General features: G+C 41.5%; 1 protein-coding gene across 6 annotated transcripts in view; it reads left to right on the top strand.

The window, feature by feature from the left end:
• Window positions 1-19,030, top strand: part of LOC120369179 (heparan sulfate glucosamine 3-O-sulfotransferase 1-like) — a 109,535-nt gene that overhangs the window by 69,951 nt on the left and 20,554 nt on the right. The window contains exons 1-2 of one of the 6 annotated variants that reach the window (XR_005582987.1): window positions 6,315-6,608; window positions 7,223-7,318. The exons of 4 other annotated variants lie outside the window; for them this stretch is intronic. The gene's annotated coding sequence lies outside the window, so the exon portion shown is untranslated. Of the gene's footprint in view, window positions 1-6,314; window positions 6,609-7,222; window positions 7,319-19,030 lie in introns of those variants that run through there. One more of the 6 variants, XM_039482164.1, reaches the window with a different exon arrangement.

Below are 19,030 nucleotides of genomic sequence, written 5' to 3'. Positions count from 1 at the left end.
GGAGGTCACCCTGCCAAATCGGAGACAGGGATTCTACTCCCAGTATTTCCTGGTTCACAAGACCAAGGGAGGGATGCAGAGGTGAAAGTAAGCCAGTACGGTCCGGTACGCCGTGCCAGACCGGCTTCCCCAGGCTGGCGATTTAAAGGGCCCAGGGCTCCCTGCAGTGGCTGGAACCCCAGGCCCTTTAAATCACCTCCAGAGCCCTGCTGCCAGGGCCCCAGGGTAGCAGCTGCAGGGCTCCAGTGGTTATTTAAAGGGCCCGGGGCTCCGGCCACTGCAGGGAGCCCCGGGCCCTTCAAAGCGCTGCCCAAGCCCGGCTGCGGGAGGCCCAGCATAGTGGTAGCAGGGTTTGGGCGGCACTTTAAAGGGCCTGGGGCTCTGCTGCAGTAGCGGCAGATGGAGCCCCAGACCCTTTAAATCACCCCTGAGCCTTGGGGCTCCCAGCCGCCTCTGCAGCTGGTAGCTCCAGGGGTGATTTAAAGGCCCCAGTGCTCCCAGCTGCAGCCAGAGCCCTGGGGCCTTTAAATCTTGATTTAAAGGCCCAGCCTCTTCTGGTTGAGGCTACGCCCCCACTCAGGACTCTGGCATACTGGTGTGTCCTTTAAATTACTTTCACCCCTGGAGGGATGAGACCTATTCTCGACCTCTGTAATCTAAATAAATACATCAGATATGTGAGATTCCGTATAACTACTAAGGAGTTTGTACGTGTGACAAGTATTTTCCAAGTACACTGATGTCAGACTTTCCCCCTTGACCAAAAAGTTCTGAAGAAAATTTAACCTGTTCTTAACATTAAAGTTGCTTTTGGCTGAAACATTTAAATTTATATAGATAGAAACCCAGAGAAATAAGTAGGACATGAGCATGAAAATATTTTAGCTAAAAAAAACATAATGCTAGAGTATGTGTCTAAGATGAAAATACAGCATTAGAAAATATAAAGTAAAGTATAGGATTTACGTTTTCTAGATAAAATACTGTCCTCTCTCAAGAGGATAAGCTATTACCATTTTTCCAAGAGAAAAGTGCTGGCGTCAGTAATTGATAGCTTACATACTCTTTCATTCCTTTTTTTTTTTTTTAAGTATGTTATAAACAGAAATAACTCTTCCATATTTGTATAGTTCCCAATTAAATTTCAAATCTAGATTTATTATCCCCTGGGATACATTTTTTTGGTAAAAGAACTGAACATTTATAATCAATAATTCAGAAAAGGTTATTATTTGTAGCTGCAAAATTAAACCTGACATCACTGTAATGAGGAAACGCTTTTCTCACCGGACTAGACTGAAATGTTGAAATAGTATTCTGCGGGGTTTACCAAGCACTTTGTGTATAAATGACTAAACAGTGAGGGACTAAAAACTCATTGAAAGTAAGAAGAGCAGACACGATATGATCAATGATACTAGGATTTCAGTGCAGATACTTTTTTTACCTAAATAGATTTCACATTAATCTTTCCAAACAAGTGAATGTTTCCTTGTTGTCTAAAAATATAAATAAGGCTCTTACAGAGCACAGCAATTTTTTGAAATATGTCACCAGCTGCAAAAAATTAGTTCTCAATTTTTTTTTCACATATAGCATCAGTGCACATGCTCTGTGTCACACACATCTTGGTAAGTGTGAGAACTGCACTGGTGAGTAGATCTCCAACTATAAAGACACGGTGGGTGAGGTAACGTCTTTTATTGGACCAACTTCTTTTGTTGAGAGAGAGGGAAGCTTTTGAGCCACAAGGAGTGATTCTTGAGGTCTGGGGGAGGTATTCTAAGCATCACACCTAAATGCAAGATAGAAAAGATTGTTTAGCACAATAAGTAGTTGGCAAATATTGTAAGGGACCATTCAAGGTACAGTGGTGTGTTAATACCTTTGCAGTCATAGAACAAAAAGGGGAGTTAGTGGGTTATAATAAACCAGAAATTCAGTGTGTCTGTTCAGTCCCGGATTTTTAGTGTCTAGCAGAGTTGTGAATTTAAGCTCCCGGGCTTATCTTTTGAAAGTGTTGTGCAGGTTTCCTTTGAGGATGAGGACTGATAAATCAGATATAGAATGATCACTTTTCAAAAAGTGTTCACCCACAGGTGATATGATGTTTTTGTCTTGTAACATTATCCTGTTAGAGTTCATTGGAGAGAGTAGTGATTGTCTGTCTGGTTTCACCCACACTGTTGTTATTGGGGCAGTTAGTGCACCGGATGTGGTACACCACATGTTGTGATAGGCATGTGTAGAATCCATGGATCTTGAAAGGTGTATTGTGGAGGATGTTGGATCATTGTAGCAGTGGAGATATATCTGCAGGTTTTGCATCTGTTTTGGCAGGGTCTGGTGCTGCTTTGAGTTGGTGTGTACTTCGTCTGTGGGGAGCTTGCTTCTGAGAATGGGCTTGGTGAGGTTGGAGGCTTGTTTGACAGCCAGAAGTGGGGGTGCAGGAAAGACTTAGTTCAGGATGGGGTACCCATCAAGCATGGCTTATAGTTGTTTGATGATACCCCATATGGGTTCCAGTGTGGGGTGGTAGGTGACAACCAGGGGTGCGCAGTTGGAAGGGATTTTATTTCTGTATTAAAGCAGGTTCTCTCGAGGGATTTGAGTGGCTTGTTCCAAGATGCGATCCACTTCACTGGTGGAGTGTCCTTGTTTGGTGAAGGTGGTTTTAAGTGTGCTAAGGTGCATATCCTGGACTTCCTCCTCAGGGCATATCTTGCGTCTCTCAACAACAGAAGTTGATCCAGTAAAATATATTACCTCACCACCTTGTCTCTTAATATCGTGGGATCAACACAGCTACAACTATGCTTCATCCAACTATACGAACATACTGCATGCAGTAAGGCATTTGGCCATCTGTGATACATTTTTTGGGGGGGTGGGTAGCTTCCATAGGTAAAAGAAAAAGAGTGGGCACTGACCAAAAGGGATTTTACAGCTAACTGGCTGGCTGGGTGTCCATCAAAGAGAGCTACTCCCCCACCCTCTTCATGTATCACACCATCCAAAGGGATGCAGAAGCACATCCATTGCTAAATGACTTTGGTTTGATTTTTTTTAAAACAAATTTATATATGGAATGTCATCTCTCTGAATTTAAAACAAACCATCCATGAACTCTTCCTGGGAGGTGGTAGAAAGACCAGTGTCCCTGGCAGGGGTTAGGTAGGAGCTAAGTGAATGTACAGGCGGTAAAAAGACTGTGGTTTGTTACAAGGATTCATGTATTCCCAAAACATACATAAATCAAGAACGCTCACCCTTCTCCTTTTTTGCTTTTATATTTGTCACTTTGCTACACAGACTTTTCTAGTCTTATTTATTTGTTTTATTTGCCAGTTGCCTCTTTTTAGTTAACTCCTTAACTGACCCCATTATTTTTCTAGCAAATATCTCTGTGATCTCAACCTGTCCCCTCCTCCAGTTCGGCTTTGATTTGTCCTGCCTTTTATTAACAGATATAATATTGCTTTCGGTTAACTGGCAGATGTCTTTGACCTGACTGCTCTTCTCCACTTGTCAGCTTTCCCCCTAGTTCCTATATTAAATAGTTGATCTAAAACTTGTTAATTTTTTCTTCTGGCAGCCTGGTCCCACTTCAGTTAAGGTGGAGCTCATCCCTTCTGTACAGATTTTCCTTTCCCAGTGCTGAATGAACTTCAACCCTTCCTCTTTACACTCCCTTTGCATCCATGCATTGAGAGCCCCTGAGTTTCCCCTGCCTAGCTGGCCTGAGTGTAGAATGAAGAGCCTTTCAGAGAATACATGAGGCCCTTGCCTTAAATCCTTTTCCTGACCCTCTAAGTTTAGCTTCCAGGACACCACTCTCTTGTGCCTTCCATTGTTACCAGTTGATACCAGTTTGTACCATGACATTCAGCTCCTCTGCAGGACTCGTTAGAAATGCGCCAAAATATCTTGTGGGATCTGCCACGTTGCTAGAGTGGGGAAAGAATCTTTGGGTCAGTTGGAGAAGAGGAAATGTTAGCATTTTAAAATGTCCCATCCACACCCTGGCTGTGGTGAAGTAGTACTTCTTAAAATGTAACTGGAGAGCAGTTTCAGAGCTAGATCCAATTCACAAACCGAAACAGTGACTGCTGAGCAGGCATCTAAAAATATATTGCTCTAAAGCTTCTGAAGTAAAGCTTTGTAAGGTAAAGCACCATTTGTAATGAACTTCAAGAAATGGTCATATGGAGAGCAGTCATTAGTTTATAGCCTGTTTCTGTCTACTCATGGCCACAATATCTGAGCACTTCACTTCACAAACAATGAATTTATCCTTTCACCATCCCTGACAGGTAGGGAAATAGTATTATTCCCATTTTACAGGTGGGTAACTGAGGCACAAAGATGATTAAGTGACTTTTTCAAGGTCTCACAGGAAATTTGTGGTAGAGTTGAGAAATGAGCCCATGTCTCCCAATTCCCAATCCAGTGCCTTAATAACAGGGCCATACTTCCTCCCACTGAGAGGGGAAATCTGCAGCACCAATTAATAAAATAACAAGTATTTAAAAAATATAGCTTTCTATTTTGTAAATTGAATTTCAGCTCAACCCAAACAAAGAATATTCAGATATAGAGCAAAGCAAAAAATGGAAAGCTAAATTTTCCTTTATTATCTCTAAAAGAGCAGAACACAGCAGAATTTTCTGAGATATTGGGTGGCTGTCTTAGATTAAAACATATGGTGCAGTTGCAGCTTATAAGGAATATTCTTTTCAGTGCACGGACATTCCTCTTCTAGTCATTAATGGAAGTCAATGCAGATCAAGAGGAGAGTATTATGCAAAGCAAAAAATGATCAAATCTACACAGGATTTGATTGATCACCTGTTCTCTGCACCCCAGGTGCAATCCTGTGATGTGCTCAATGTCTCCTGAAAAATGCTCAGTACCCTCAGCTCCCTGAGCACCTCATAGAATTTGGGCCTCGAGTTTGGGATGGTGCTTTTAAAACCCACCCAAAGGAAAATGTTTGTGTTGGAAATTATTTAAAAATTCTTCATGCTGCCTGTATGGGAAAGCACTTTGCAATAATGAGTTAGCTAACAGCAATAGGGAGTTTATATACAATAATTGTGCAGACAAATGCAGCAGCTCACCCTCAGCAAGTAGCTCACATGACATCCGAGATATTGGAACCTGTTTTAATGAAGGAGGGATGTGAACTGTGAGGAAACCAGGGTTATCTAACCCTTTTGAAATTAATGCAACTTCCACCTGGATAGCCACCAGAGACAGAAAGAAGGGAGCTCTCTTTAAAAGCTTTAATAGCAGGGAACTGCACTTGTAGCAGACCACTGCCCCCTCCTGGTGGCACACTGCAAAGTCCAATACTGGTATGTACTCAGTCCTTGAATCCATATTTAAGAGGTTCACAAACACAAGTAAACACATTATTTCAGGATCAACATTAATCAAAATAAATATTCCCCACCAGTTGACAGTCTGATTTCTCTTACACTGATAGGTAGCCTGATGACTGATTCGTCATCTGAAGGGTGAGGTTTTTTTTTAATCTAACAACTATAAGCCAGTTGATTTTTTTTCAATACTTGAAAATTCTGTTTTCTCAAGAATTACCTGAACAATAATTGTATAGTAGTTCTTTGACCTCTGCTATTTTCCACAGGTTAACGTTTCCACTGATAATGCTTCCCCTAGAAATCTTTACTTACCTATACCAGCATGCAGTGTTGGTGAGCTTTTCCCAGTGAAAAAAAAACAGGAGTACTTGTGGCACCTTAAAGACTAACAAATTTATTTAAGCATGAGCTTTCGTGAGCTACATCTCACTTCTTCGGATGCATAGAATGGAACACACAGACAGGGGATATTTATACATACAGAGAACATGAAAAGGTGGAAGTATGCATACCAACAGGCAGAGTCTAATCAATTGAGATGAGCTATCGTTAGCAGGAGGAAAAAAACTTTTTGAAGTGATAATTAAGATGGCCCATAGAAGGTGTGAGGAGAACTTAACATAGGGAAATAGATTCCCAGTGAGCAGGTATTACTAATCTCAGCAACCATAACTGTTTAATGAAGAGTTACCTAAACCTAATGAAACTTTGACTTTTTTCAAAGGATTTCCCAAAGAGTCAAATTGAATACACTTGTTTGAAATGGTCAGTGTAAAGATTGGGTCACTATTTTCAAATGTGGATGCCTAAAGTCAGACAGCTACCTCCATACTTAGGCCATCAGAGCTGCAAGTGCTCAGCAATTATAAAAGCTTTTAAATATGGACTAGCTTCTGCTGCTCTTACCTAACTCCATTTTCTTTAATGGGACTACTTTTGGCATAAGGCACTACTCAGCATGACTAAGGGAGGCAGAATTTCTCCCTATTGATTTAAATGCCCAACTTGGAAAGTGTTGGCCTTGTGCTTTTCTCTCTGTCTCAGCAAGCTTTGAAATTAACTGCCATTCACCTGTTGGCCTTTGCTCTTTATAAGTCTGAAAGTAACTATTAGGCAGGTGATGAAGAGTGACACCACAACCATGTTGAAAATAGCTCTGCCGAGTCAACCCTCCAGGAAAACTCAGATTTCTTTGAGAACATGAGGAAAATGACCTGCTCAAAGGTAACATGCAGAATGAGATGGCACACTACAAGGATGGCATTAACATGGGGGCATGTTATTGTGATTATGGGGTAGGAGGGATAAGGAGTGAGAGGTGCAGGAAGGTTGTACATTTAAAACCATGACCTTTTTTCATATGACAAGTCTTCAATAGTCAAGAGAAAAAAATGGCTACAAAGAGAAGCAGGGGCTGATCTTCAAAATAGATCTTTTAATTTTCTTGTTCTTGAGTAACCTAAAAAAGGGACCAAAAAGGGGAGGAAATGCTTGGCTTGAGATCCATACAATAAAAAAATTGGAGTTCCATTCCTTATTAAATACCTAATGAAAAATGGAAAGAATGATTGATCACAAACCTACACTTCAACCTTTTCTAATAGTTTATTTTCCATTTTATTTGAAACTGAGGGGAAAAGTAGGGGAGATGCTGGATTAGAAGGACAGGACCAAAATAGAACAGCACTTTCAAGTGTGCTTTCCTCTCTCTTCTCCCTCGGCCCCAGAGATTGTTACATATAACGCCAGTCATGGAGAGCAAGTCTTTTGTTAGCTTGAAACAGAAATAAAACATTTTAGTGCTTTGATTTTTTGTTCATTTGTTTTTGCTTTGACAGTTTTGCCAACTATGTTACTTCACTATGAAAAAAAATATGCTATAAAATTCTGTGTTACCTAAGAAGCATGAATACTTCTCTAACATTACATCATGTCTAAGGTTTGTTATTTGGACATTTTCTGGATGTCACATCAATATGATGTCCATCTGATGTTTTATTATGGTACCACTTTGTAGTTGTTGAATGTGTGCATGAAAATTCTAAGTTCTCTGTGGGTTCAAGTACAGATTTATGTACTCTGTAAACTGCTGGTAACAGAACAACAAACATGACAGCCACTTTTTTGCAGATTAATTAGAGTGGTATTTATCAAACCTTGTTCACCCATGACCAATCCAAACCACTCATTCCCTCCCCCCGACACCCTCTGTTAATCAAGTCTATAATATAACACCTGGTCTCCATCTCCCAGACTACTTTGTTTAAAGAAAAGTAATGAGTTAAAGTTCATTGTGCCACGTATAGCCAAAGTAGCATGCAATTTCACATTTGAAGCAAGAAGTATAATATGAAATTGTTGTGAAAGACACATTCCCCAGTATAGGTTGACCAGATGTCCCGATTTTATAGAGACAGTCCCGATTTTTTGGGTATTTTTCTTATATAGGCTCCTATTACCCCCCACCCCCATCCTGATTTTTCACACTTGCTGTCTGGTCTCCCTACCCCAATATCATATTCAGTAAGTATAATTATTGCAGCTTTTTCAATGCAGGAGGTTATCTTGCTATGCCCAGATATTCTCATCTGCTATGCCTCATCCCTTTCCTCCTTGACATCCGTTGCCAGCTCTTGTGATTTTTATTGAGTCTCACTATATTTGAGAGTAGCAGCCGTGTTTAGTCTGTATCCGCAAAAAGAACAGGAGTACTTGTGGCACCTTAGAGACTATGCTCAAATAAATTTGTTTAGTCTCTAAGGTGCCACAAGTACTCCTGTTCTTTTTACTATATTTGAGGTTTTTCTGAAAGCCACAGCTCCTGCATTCATGTGATTAGGGGAGAATCCCAGATTTCATTTTAAAAAAATGTTCCTATTCCTCATGGTTGCAAAGGAAAGCTTAAAATCTCAACCCAAAATGCACACTTAACCCTCAGAAACCAGAAGACCCTTTTTTTTTTAATCTCGTCATTTTTGAATGCTTGGGCTTGGCAATACTGCATCCCTTCTCACAGCCCACTCAAAGAGGCTCGTAAATCATAGCCTAAAGAACAAGGAGTATTGAAAAGATCATGGGTCAGGTCCTCAGCTAGTGTAAATGACATAACTCCATTGAAGTGATGATTTACACTAGTTGAGAATTTGGCCCCATTTGTCCACTTGCTCACATAGGTAAGAAATTTTACCCAGGCAAGAATGCTGAGAGGCAGGCTCAGGCTCTTCTGGAGAATAGAGCTGACCAGGAATTTTCCAACCAAATGGGGCTCCTTGGAAAATGCCAATTCCTCTAACCAGAAATGTTTTTCGGAAGTGTATTTGATACAAACTTCTGACAAACCATAGGCAGGTTCCCACTTTCCTGGCAAGCTGCTGGGAACACCATGCTTCCCAGAGTCTGTAGCTCCAGGGCAGACTCTCCCAAGGTTGGGGACTCCTGGGCTTCCCAGAGCTGGAAGTCCTGGGAGCCTCCGCTGTAACCGGGGATCAGCTCCTGGCTCCACAGCAGTGAGCCTCAAAGCTCTGAGAACCTTGCCTGGGGTCAGGGATTTCAGTGCTTCCAGATTTCCTGCCATGGATCTGGGAGCCTGATCTCCCAAGTTTATGCTCCTGGCTCAGCTCCCAGGGCTTCTAGGCACTCAGTTCCCCTCAATACGATAGATTCTGCTAATCTGTCCGCTATGGCTGATGAGGATCTGGGAGCCTAATATCCCTAGGAGCCATGACTGAGCTGGGAGTCTTGGATCTTGGACTCCCAGGCTCTATTTCTTTTCAAAATTTGAATTGAAACATTTTGATTGTTTCAAAACAAAAACAAAAATAATTGGCTTTCTCCTTCCATAGGAAACTTTGAAAATTCTACTTTTTGTTCCAGAGTGAAGTGAGAGTGTGTTTGAGAATTTCCTGTGGTACTGAAGTTCTGACACTCAACCTGCTCCTCTGGAGAAAACAAGAGCGGAGCAGCCATAGTACTGCTACTCCTTGAACAGAAGAGAAGTGGGGAAACAGGGCAGAGAGAGATTCAAGTGTCACTAGTTCTTTTTTGATGAAGTGAGAAGGGGAGCAGAGTATTGGAGTCTGCTACATTTCTCACAGGATGAGAAATAGGAATAGGATTGCCTCTGAAAAGCTGTTTCTTTAAGATCAGGGATACGGGGACTTAAAAGCAAAGGGCTAAGGTGAAGAAGAGGAGCTGGCCAAAGGCCTCAAACTTACCCAAAAGAGCAATGAAAGAACGGCTGAAGGAAGAGGAACCTTTCTAAAAAGTAGAGGGAAAGTAACTGATTTGAGTGGCAGCATTAATTGACTTGGAGGGAAGCAGTACTAAATAAATTTGAAGGGGCAGACTATATTAGGGGATGGATTTGAGCCGTAAACATAAATTATTTTTATCTGTTAAGGCAGAAATGATTTACTGAGGGAAGTGAAGATTTGCTAAAGGAAATTAAACATACTGTTGGGCTTTGTAGGCATGGTCTTGGCATCCTTTCATCTGTGAGAGATGGTGGGAATTGCAGCCTATGATGTAGCTAGTCTGCAATGTCTCATGTGACTGAATAGGCCAATTCGAGATTTGCATGATCTTTGGCAGTTATTGCAAATGATGTATCTTGGTTGGGAAATGCTTGCTTCCTACGGGCTCTTTTCTCTTCAAGCTGTAGGAGCCAGCTCCTCTCATGGACTTTGATACCCTGATGAAGACAATTGCACCACTTGCTCCGATCACTTGCCAAGATTTCCCATTGGTCAGGATCAGTTCCAAATTCCTTCATATCTCACTTGCATGTGTCTTTTATAAAGAAGCTTGGGATATCCTGTTGTTCTTGTTCCCTCTGATAGCTCCCCGTATAGTATGTTCTTGGGTATGCATCCATCTTCCAACCTACTCAGATGGCCAAGCCAGCGCACTCATCTTTGCTTGAGCACAGTTGGTAAATTTTGCCTTTTGAAAAACCTCTGCATTGGTGACTTTATCTTGCCATTTAGTGTTGAGTATGTGGCATAAACAATGTAGGTGGAAACTGTTCAACCTTTTCTCCTGATGAGCATTAGTTGTTTCCCCACCATACATGAGAGTACTGAGGACGCAAGCTTGGTACATTAGCATTTTGGTCTTGATGGTAAACTTTGAGTTGTTCCATGCTCTTTTAGTCCGCTAAAGGTGGTGGCAGCCTTTCCAATGCGAACATTTAGTTCTTTATCCAGTGAGAGGTTGGTAGTCACTGTAGAACCTAAATAGCTGAATTATTGGACTACTTCTAATTGGTTTGCATTTAAGGTAATTGAAGGATGTTGTGGAACCCCCTATCCTAATACAACCGTTTTCTTGATGCTGATGGTGAGAGCAAATGCCTGACAGGTACTTGAAAGGCTGTCCATGAGTTCTTGTAATAGATCTTCATTGAGGGCTATGAGGACAGCAACATCAGTGAATAGAAGTTCCCTGATTAGCACCTTTTTAACTTTTTGGTCTTTGATTTTAAGTCGGGACAGGTTGAAGAGTTTCCTATCTGATCTTGTGTGGAGATACACTCCATCTTTCATGTCCTTAAATGCACAGTTCAAGAGTACTGAGAAGATTCCAAAGAACACATCCTTGCTTCACTCTGCTTTTCATCTCAAAGCTGTCCAAAGTGGACCCATCAAACTGGGAAGTTACTCTCATGTTGTTGTGGAATGAACATATAAGACTTAACAGGGTTGGTGGGCATCCTATCTTTTCTAGTATTGCAAATAGACCTGCTCTGCTGACTGTGTCCAAAGGCAATGTACAATGGTCAGTTTTGCTCTTTGCCTTTTTCTTGGAGTTGACGCAGAGAAAATATCGTGTCTATAGTTGATCTTCCAGCCCTGAATCTGCACTGTGATTCAGGGTAGATATGATTCGTCAGCTGTTGTAGACACACTAAGATTACTTTTGGGAAAGCTTTTCCTGCTACACTTAATAGTGATACCCCTGTAGTTGTTGCAGTCGCCCTTTTCACCTTTATTTTATACAAAGTGATGATGTTTGCATTGCGCATCTCTTGTGGTACCTCACCCTCTTTCCAACATTTAAGAAGCAGCTGATGAAGATATGGTAATAGCTGTCTTTCCTGCACTTGAGGATTTCCGCTGGGATGCCATCTCTTCCAGGAGCCTTGCCTCTTGATAGCAAATCAATGGCCTTGCTTAGCTCTTCTACAGTGGGCTCCACATCTAGCTCTGGCATTACCTGTAGAGTTAGTATTTGGTCCAGTGATTCGCTGGTGATGTTTCTTTCTTGTGCGTATAGCTCTGAATAGTGTTCAACACAACTTGACAACTGCTTACTTTTATCTGTAATAATTTCACCGCTGTGTGATTTGAGAGGGGCAACCTTGTTGACAGTGGGAGCTAGAGCTTTCTTCAGGCCATCATACATGACTTTGAGGTTTCCTGTGTCTGAGGCTGTCTGTATCTCTTCACAAAGCTTGATCCATTAATGATTTGCACAGCATCTGCTTGCTTGTGGTATCTCGGTTTTTGCATGTCAAAGTCTCTCTGAGGTGCTCTTTGTTGGCTTCTTGTTGTGTTCCAGGTAGGCTATGTTCTTAATGTTGATGAGAGGTAATAGTTCTGCTTCATTTTCTTCAAACCAGTCCTATTTTGATGGTCTATTTCCCACAAATGTAACTAAAGCTGTTTCATGGATTGTTGTTCTTAAATCTTCCCAAAATTCCTCTGCCTTCCCTGGTAATGACTTCCCATGCATGCTAAGTTCAAAAGCCTTCACAAACTCCTGGCATTTCCTCTGGTTTTCAGTGTTAATAGCATTGATTTTGGGCTTACTCCTAGGTTTTGCTCTATGTAGTTTCTTGGCTGTAATCTTCACTTTGCTAATAATCAGGGAGTGGTCACAATCAGCACTGTGGAACGTGTGAGTGTTCTGCACTAAGGGTAGGCATTTCCTCCTGACGATAACAAGGTCTAATTGGTGCCTGTGGCCTGATCGTGGATGTCGCCATGATACTTTGTGCCAATCTTTTCCTGTAAAATGTGAATTAGCAATGCACATTTGATTTGGGGTGCAGAATTCAAGAAGTCATTGGCCGTTCTCATTCATCTTGCCAATGCCAAATGTCCTAGGCAACCTGGCCATGAGTTGTTGTCTGCACCGACTCTTGCATTAAAGTCACCAAGGAGGAAAAGTTGCTCAGCTGATTATATTCTTTTGACAACTTGATGCAAAGAGTCATAAAATGTATCCTTCTCCTCCGGGCTAGATTTGAGTGTTGGCGCATAGGCACGAATGATGTTCACAGAGCCGATGGTTGTCTGAAGTTTAGTGAGATGATATGCTCTGACTTCCCAGTGGGTGTTTCTAGGAGTTTTACCCACTTGTTTCTCACAGCAAAACAAACACCGTGCAGATGATTTTCTTAGCTGCTTTTACCTTGCCAAAAGAAGGTGTAATTGGCCTCTTGGACAGAACCAGCATCTGCAAGTCTTGTTTCCTGAAATGCTGCAATGTCAACATTGAGTTTGTACAGCTCACGGTCTATCAAAGCTGACTTCCATATGCTGCTTGTGTATTATAGGTTGTCATAGTCTGTCGGTCCTGACATTCCAGCTGCCAAGCCGGAAAGTTCTTGGTTTCTTATTTTTGCCAGGTACAAGGCTTCCATCTGCCATTCAACTTTTGGTCAAGCTCCACATATCCCATGAGGCAGGCAGACTGTGGTGGGTCAGCACCAAATTGTCTGGGGGCTGCCCGTCTTTGTGGTGGGTGGCAGCTGACCAATGGAATGCAGTGATTCCTCCCACTGTTGAACGTGACCCGTAGTGCTCTCCTCTACTCCAATTAAGTGAGAGCTTATAACCCGTAGCTGCCACCTTCCATGTTGTGTCCACATTGCCAGCAAGGATGGAGCGTCCTCTCCATGTGATGTGGCTGGAATAGCCTGGGCAGTTGATATGGAGGCGCTGCTTTGCCCAAGTGTTAGCATCCCCATCTTGACTTTACTGATTTGGACCAAAGGAAGGATGGGAGTCGATACATTTGGAACCAGCTATGCTGCAGGAGTTGCCAGAGCAAAGGAGATCTTCCATCTGCCTGCCTTTCGGGGCTCCACTCCTAGATTGGTTATCAGCCACAGCTGAAGGACCTAATCTGTCCTGCATGGATGTTATTGGCAAAAACACTGAGTGAATTTGCTCATCCGCCTTTTGATGGCGTTTCCTCCAGCAAGGATTTCACTAAACTCCCCAGCGCTCATCAGCCCAAAGCCATTGGCACTTCCTGAGGTTTCGGGGTTAATTAACTGCCACCCGGCACTTGGCGTTGACCAAATCAGGTTGTACCACTTAAGGTCATAGTGGTAGCAGGTTTTAAATCCTGACCTGACCTAACCAGGCATGATGGTGCAGGTAATTTTCACCTAAAGAGGCTTAGGCCCAGATCCCCAACGATATTTAGGCCCCTAATACCCATTGATTTCTATGGACTTCAGGTGCCTAACTACTTATTACCCCTTTTTACCCAAGCAATTAGTCAAAGGTGCGTTGTTGCGGTTGGTGTAAAAATTGACGATGGAATCGGGTACTTTCTTTGATGCAATCTTGTTTATTTATCAGGAATGTACAAGGTTCTGTTCCTCTGAACACTGTAGGAATCAAATAGGAGACTGTTGCTTTGTTCACCATTCCAAGCCTGTCTTTCCAGCCAACACTCTACACCCCCAAAAGCTTTGTCTCTTTCCTTTGTCACAGGACCATGTTACTGTGCTTCTAGGCTGCCTGCCTGGCTGTGTCTCTGTTTCTGTCTCTGATATATGTGTGTACACATACAGACACATACAATATGGAGCACAAAGTCCAAATTCTTGTATGGGGTCACATACCCTCTTTGTTTAAGTGGGTCTGTTTAGCTTGTTCTCACTATTGGTTTAAGAGGGGTGGAGGTCAACAGTTTAGATGAGGTCTAACCCAACCCACTTGACATACCTTTTAGGATCTGGGCCTTAGTGCTCATAAATATAGAACACATATTAAACACTTTGTGTTCAGCTATTGAGAAAACTTCAGTTTATGAACATAAACATATTTGGCACAAGGCAAAATGTACGAGTAACACCCAAGTCATCATTTCATTTACAATCCCCCAGTATTGCCAGGAAGTTTGTGATAGACAATAGCACACTTCAGAGGCTCCTTCCAGATGTCAGTGACCTCCAAACATATTCAGAGTATCAATTAGTAAGGTTACCATCCTTCCTCTCAAGTTATCAAAAAACCGAACAAACCAAAAAAACCACCAAGGAAAAATTAAGCTCTGACAGTTACCTGCTTTCTTCCTAGGACACAGTTCATTATTTTGTCTTACAAAAGAATACCTTGGCTCTTCTGGGTATAGTCCAGAGGACTTTAGGGTGGGATTTTTAAAGGAACCTAAGTGAGTTATACACCTAATTACCATCGAAAGTAAATTCAACTTGGGACCCTACCTCCCTCAGACTCTTGAAAATCCCAGTTTAAAATCTTGGATTTATTTTTAAAGGAAAGCTTGATCACTATGTGTTGAGTCTGCAAACATTTTTGTACATGCTTAATTTAAGCATGTGTGCATACCATTGACTTCAATGGACTATTTATATACTTGAAGTTAAGCATGTACTTAAATATTTGCAGAATCTGAGCCCAGAAAGAGTTTTTCTAAATTCTATTTTTTTCCCTCACAGAAATGTATAAAAAGCCGGTGGAAAAAGGTAACATTTCCCACCAAATTGTTCTGCCCTATGCAAGGTGCAGTCAATTTATCATTCAAAAGGACCCAGGGATGGAGCTATGTTTTACATCACCTGGATATCAAGCATGTATTCTTTGCCATTTATGGGTATAAGTGTATTCTTTGCCACTTTTGATTCACATTGGGATGAAGGGAACCTTTCCTCTCTATATATGCATGTACCTCAAGTGGGAAACTAAAACCATCATTGGATAATTTGGAGGTTTCTCATCAAATGTGCTTTCGTTTACTCTTAATCCTCTGTTTAAAACTATAAAATTAAAAAAAAAAAAAGTCAAATGTAATCCACAGGAAAAACGGTTAATTCTGATTTAATTTTGTTTTTAGCTTGCATAGCATACAATTCTATCTTTAAGTTCTTATTTAACTGTAAAAGGTATATCATATTGCATACATGTGCTCAAACCCCATCAAGTTCGATAACAAGCAAAATAACTAACTGCACCCTAACGATGTGATAGAGAAATTTTTCCTAAATAACAAGCCTTAGATGTACTGTGAAGCTAAGAGTAGCTAAGAAACTTTCTTACTTAATTCACAGTTTAATACCATACTCTTCCCCTCCCCACCCCCCAAAAGTTGAGAAGTAAGAGTCAGCAGAAAGGTTTGTCAAAGCTCTGACTTTACAAGCTCTAATTATTTGGCATCCAGCAGTGTTGCTACAGCTACTGGTCCGTCAATGTCTCCATTAATAAAACTGCTTTGGAGGGGTTTGGAATGCCGATATTTTAATTCAAACTTGGCTGAACTTTTGCACAAAAAATAGCCCAGATGTCAATTGTGTTAAACAAAATTTAAAATTCTAAATGCAGCAACAGCAACATACTTCAGTGGTTTTAGATCCTGACTTCCTTTCCTCAAATTTAAAACTCTGACTTCTGTCCAAATTTCCTTCCTTCCATCTTTTTTTATTATTTTTTTTACTTCATATTTGTTTCTGCAACTACTAAAACTGTAAGATGAGAGAGAAATGTGTTTTTAAATGTGTTTCCTTTGTGCATTTGAAAATGCTTGATATATACTTGGTCCCACTGTTTTTCCTGAGGAAAAGATCAGTCATCTTCCTCTTGGTGTCTGGGATTAAAAAAAAAGGAAAATGTGATTGTAATACCACAATATTTAGCAGGGACTCAGAGACAGAAATAGTACCTGAAATTACTTTAACTGTTCAGAGTGTAATTCTCTAGATCAAGTTGATGATATCCTTTTGAAATAAAACTTTTTTCAAGTAATTCCAGAGGTCATTTACTATTCTGATCATTTTATAATATCTAACTTAAGACTACAAACTACATCTGGCTTGCATGGTAGTTAGATAACTTTTATTACCTTAGATACTTACTTATATAGGCCTCAGACATTATAGCAACTGAGCTATTATCCCTGTTTTGCAGATGGGAAATTGAGGCACCAAGAAACTAAGTGATTTGCCCAAAGCCACACAGGAAGTATGTCATGGAGCAGGCAATTTGTCTCTCCCAAGTCCTAGGCTATCACGCTGGTCCATCTTTCAATACATGCTGCAAATCAAACTGTACATCTACAGTGGAATTAAAGACCTCTGGCACAGCCACAGCTGGCCTGTATCCGCTGACTCGGGATCATGGGCCTTGGGCCGTGAAGTTAAAGACTGCTGTGTTGACATGCAGGCTCAGACTGGAGCCTGGGCTCTGGGACCTTTCTCTCTCATGGAGTCCCAGAGCCCAAAAATCTACACTGCAACTTTACACCTGCAGCCCGTGAGCCCAAGACCGCTAACCCAAGCCAGCTGCAGGTGTTTAATTGCTGTGTAAATGTACCCAAAGGGAAAACCCTGCTTCCCCAAACATGTCCCTGTAGTTAAACTGCATGATATAAGCAAGGAGTTAGCTGCAACCTCTGTCACAGAGCATGGGAGAACAGGAATTTAAGCATGCACGCCTAACACCAAATACATTAATTGGGCTCTTATTAGTGTTATTGAGTGGTGGCTAATGCCTCCACTCCCATTTCAGTGTAAATGCTAGATTGGTAACCTTATTGTAATAATCTGGTTTGATAAGGCGACAAAAGCAAATAAATTTCAAGTTAAGAAAAATAATCCGTTTTCCCTGTTCAGAACCATTAAGCTACATCCTCTAGCCTTAAGATAATATGTCCATGGAAAGATGGTGCTTTATCCTGTTTTGTGGTAGAAGCCCTGTGTAAAAAAACAAAACTGTGATCACGTAATTAAAGACTATCTCGTAATGTACTCTCATATGGGGTACGGGTTAACATTGCACAGACAACCTTAATTTCGACACTTCCTATCTTTTGAATCATCATCCTTGCAACCTTAACATTCTGTTACCATTTCTTTAATGTAAATTTCTTACTTTTCTACAAAAACTGAAAAAATTAGAAATTCCACCATGTTGAACCATATACTGATCACCAGCTTGGGTCATCAGCAGGGTTTGAACTTCTAGATCCATGGCACAGACCTTGAGAGAGTGGAGGAGGCTGAGCATGTGGATAGTAGTAGTAGCAGGCTGAGTATGCAGAGCAGATAGCAGAGGGGTATCAGACATACACTTTGTTAGCTGTTTGCTCACAGAGGAATGTTGACACTCAGGAGTAAGACTCCTCGGTTTAATTCCAGGATCTGGAGGGGACTGTGTCAAGTCTAACCTCTTGACCCCTCCAGGCCTCTCTCTGCCCCCAACATCCCTGCTCCTGCCTCATTCCTTCCTCTGCTCCTATTAAACCTCCCTGACGCATCTTTCTCCTCCTCTGCTGCCACCACTACTGTCACCCATTGTTTTCCTTTTGCCCACATCCCCTCTGGCTCTCTCCCTATCCCCCTCATTGCCCTGGATTCTAAATCAGGCTGCAATCTTCTTCTCGCTGCCTGGGCATCAGCATCAGCAGGGACAGCATTGAGAACGCAAGAGAGAGAGTCTCCCTGCCCTCAGTTCTGGTCCTGGTGCCACAGCAGCCCAGAGTAATTACAGGGGGAAATCCTGCCCAGACCCAAGGTGGAGCATGCGAGTCACTGTGTGGGGATGGTACATGAGCAGTGCAGTCACATGAAGGAGCTCTGTAGCATACCCGTGCAGACAGAATTTCTCTGTCAAAACCTAGCAACTCCCTACTGAGCATGAATGATCTGTGAGAGTTCAAAGGCTCTCATAACTTGGCCATATATGGACAATATTTCACAAGGATGGCAATAGACACCTCCCTGATGCCAGGGCAACCCCTCCCCCCACCAAATTTCAAGTCCCTGTGCTAACCCAGAGAGGTGCTAGAGCTTCTAAGTAATACCACCACCACCCGTTCATGAACGTGGGCAAAACCAATAAATTCCTTTAGTCTTCTTCTGAAAAACTATTAAACTATTTTTGCTTAAACTTACCCAAAAATTCAGCCTGAAGCAGACACCGAGCATGGAAAACTTCAGCATGAACAGTTAAAGTTTGGCAAAGTTATAAGCAACTGAAAACAGAGTCTTATAATAGGAAGTGTCAGGCAGCCTTAATTTGTGTCACTGCCTATACTGCCAAAAATAACGTATGAACCTGTGTGTACATACTTCAAGAATACCTGAACTAGCCAATATACTTAAAGGTGTTGCAGGATTTAGGATGTTTGAGTGCCTTAAAGCCTGTGAAATAATTTGTACTAAGATACAGTCTAGAAATCTTATAAAAATCATTTTAGGATTTTTTTAACTGATTATGTGACTGTGTAACTTTGATGGTAGGGATACTTTGTCTTCAACATCATGTCTTACAATACATGAGACACACTTATCCTGCACAAATTATATTATATTATAAGGCGTTCCTTGCTATCTTTTTTTTTCTTATATATGCAAAACATTGTAATTAACCAGATAAATTAATTCATCTTCTAGG

Source organism: Mauremys reevesii, linkage group 7 (genome assembly GCF_016161935.1).
Source record: "Mauremys reevesii isolate NIE-2019 linkage group 7, ASM1616193v1, whole genome shotgun sequence".
Taxonomy (NCBI): Eukaryota; Metazoa; Chordata; order Testudines; family Geoemydidae; genus Mauremys; species Mauremys reevesii.
This window is presented reverse-complemented; position numbering and strand designations above follow the sequence as displayed.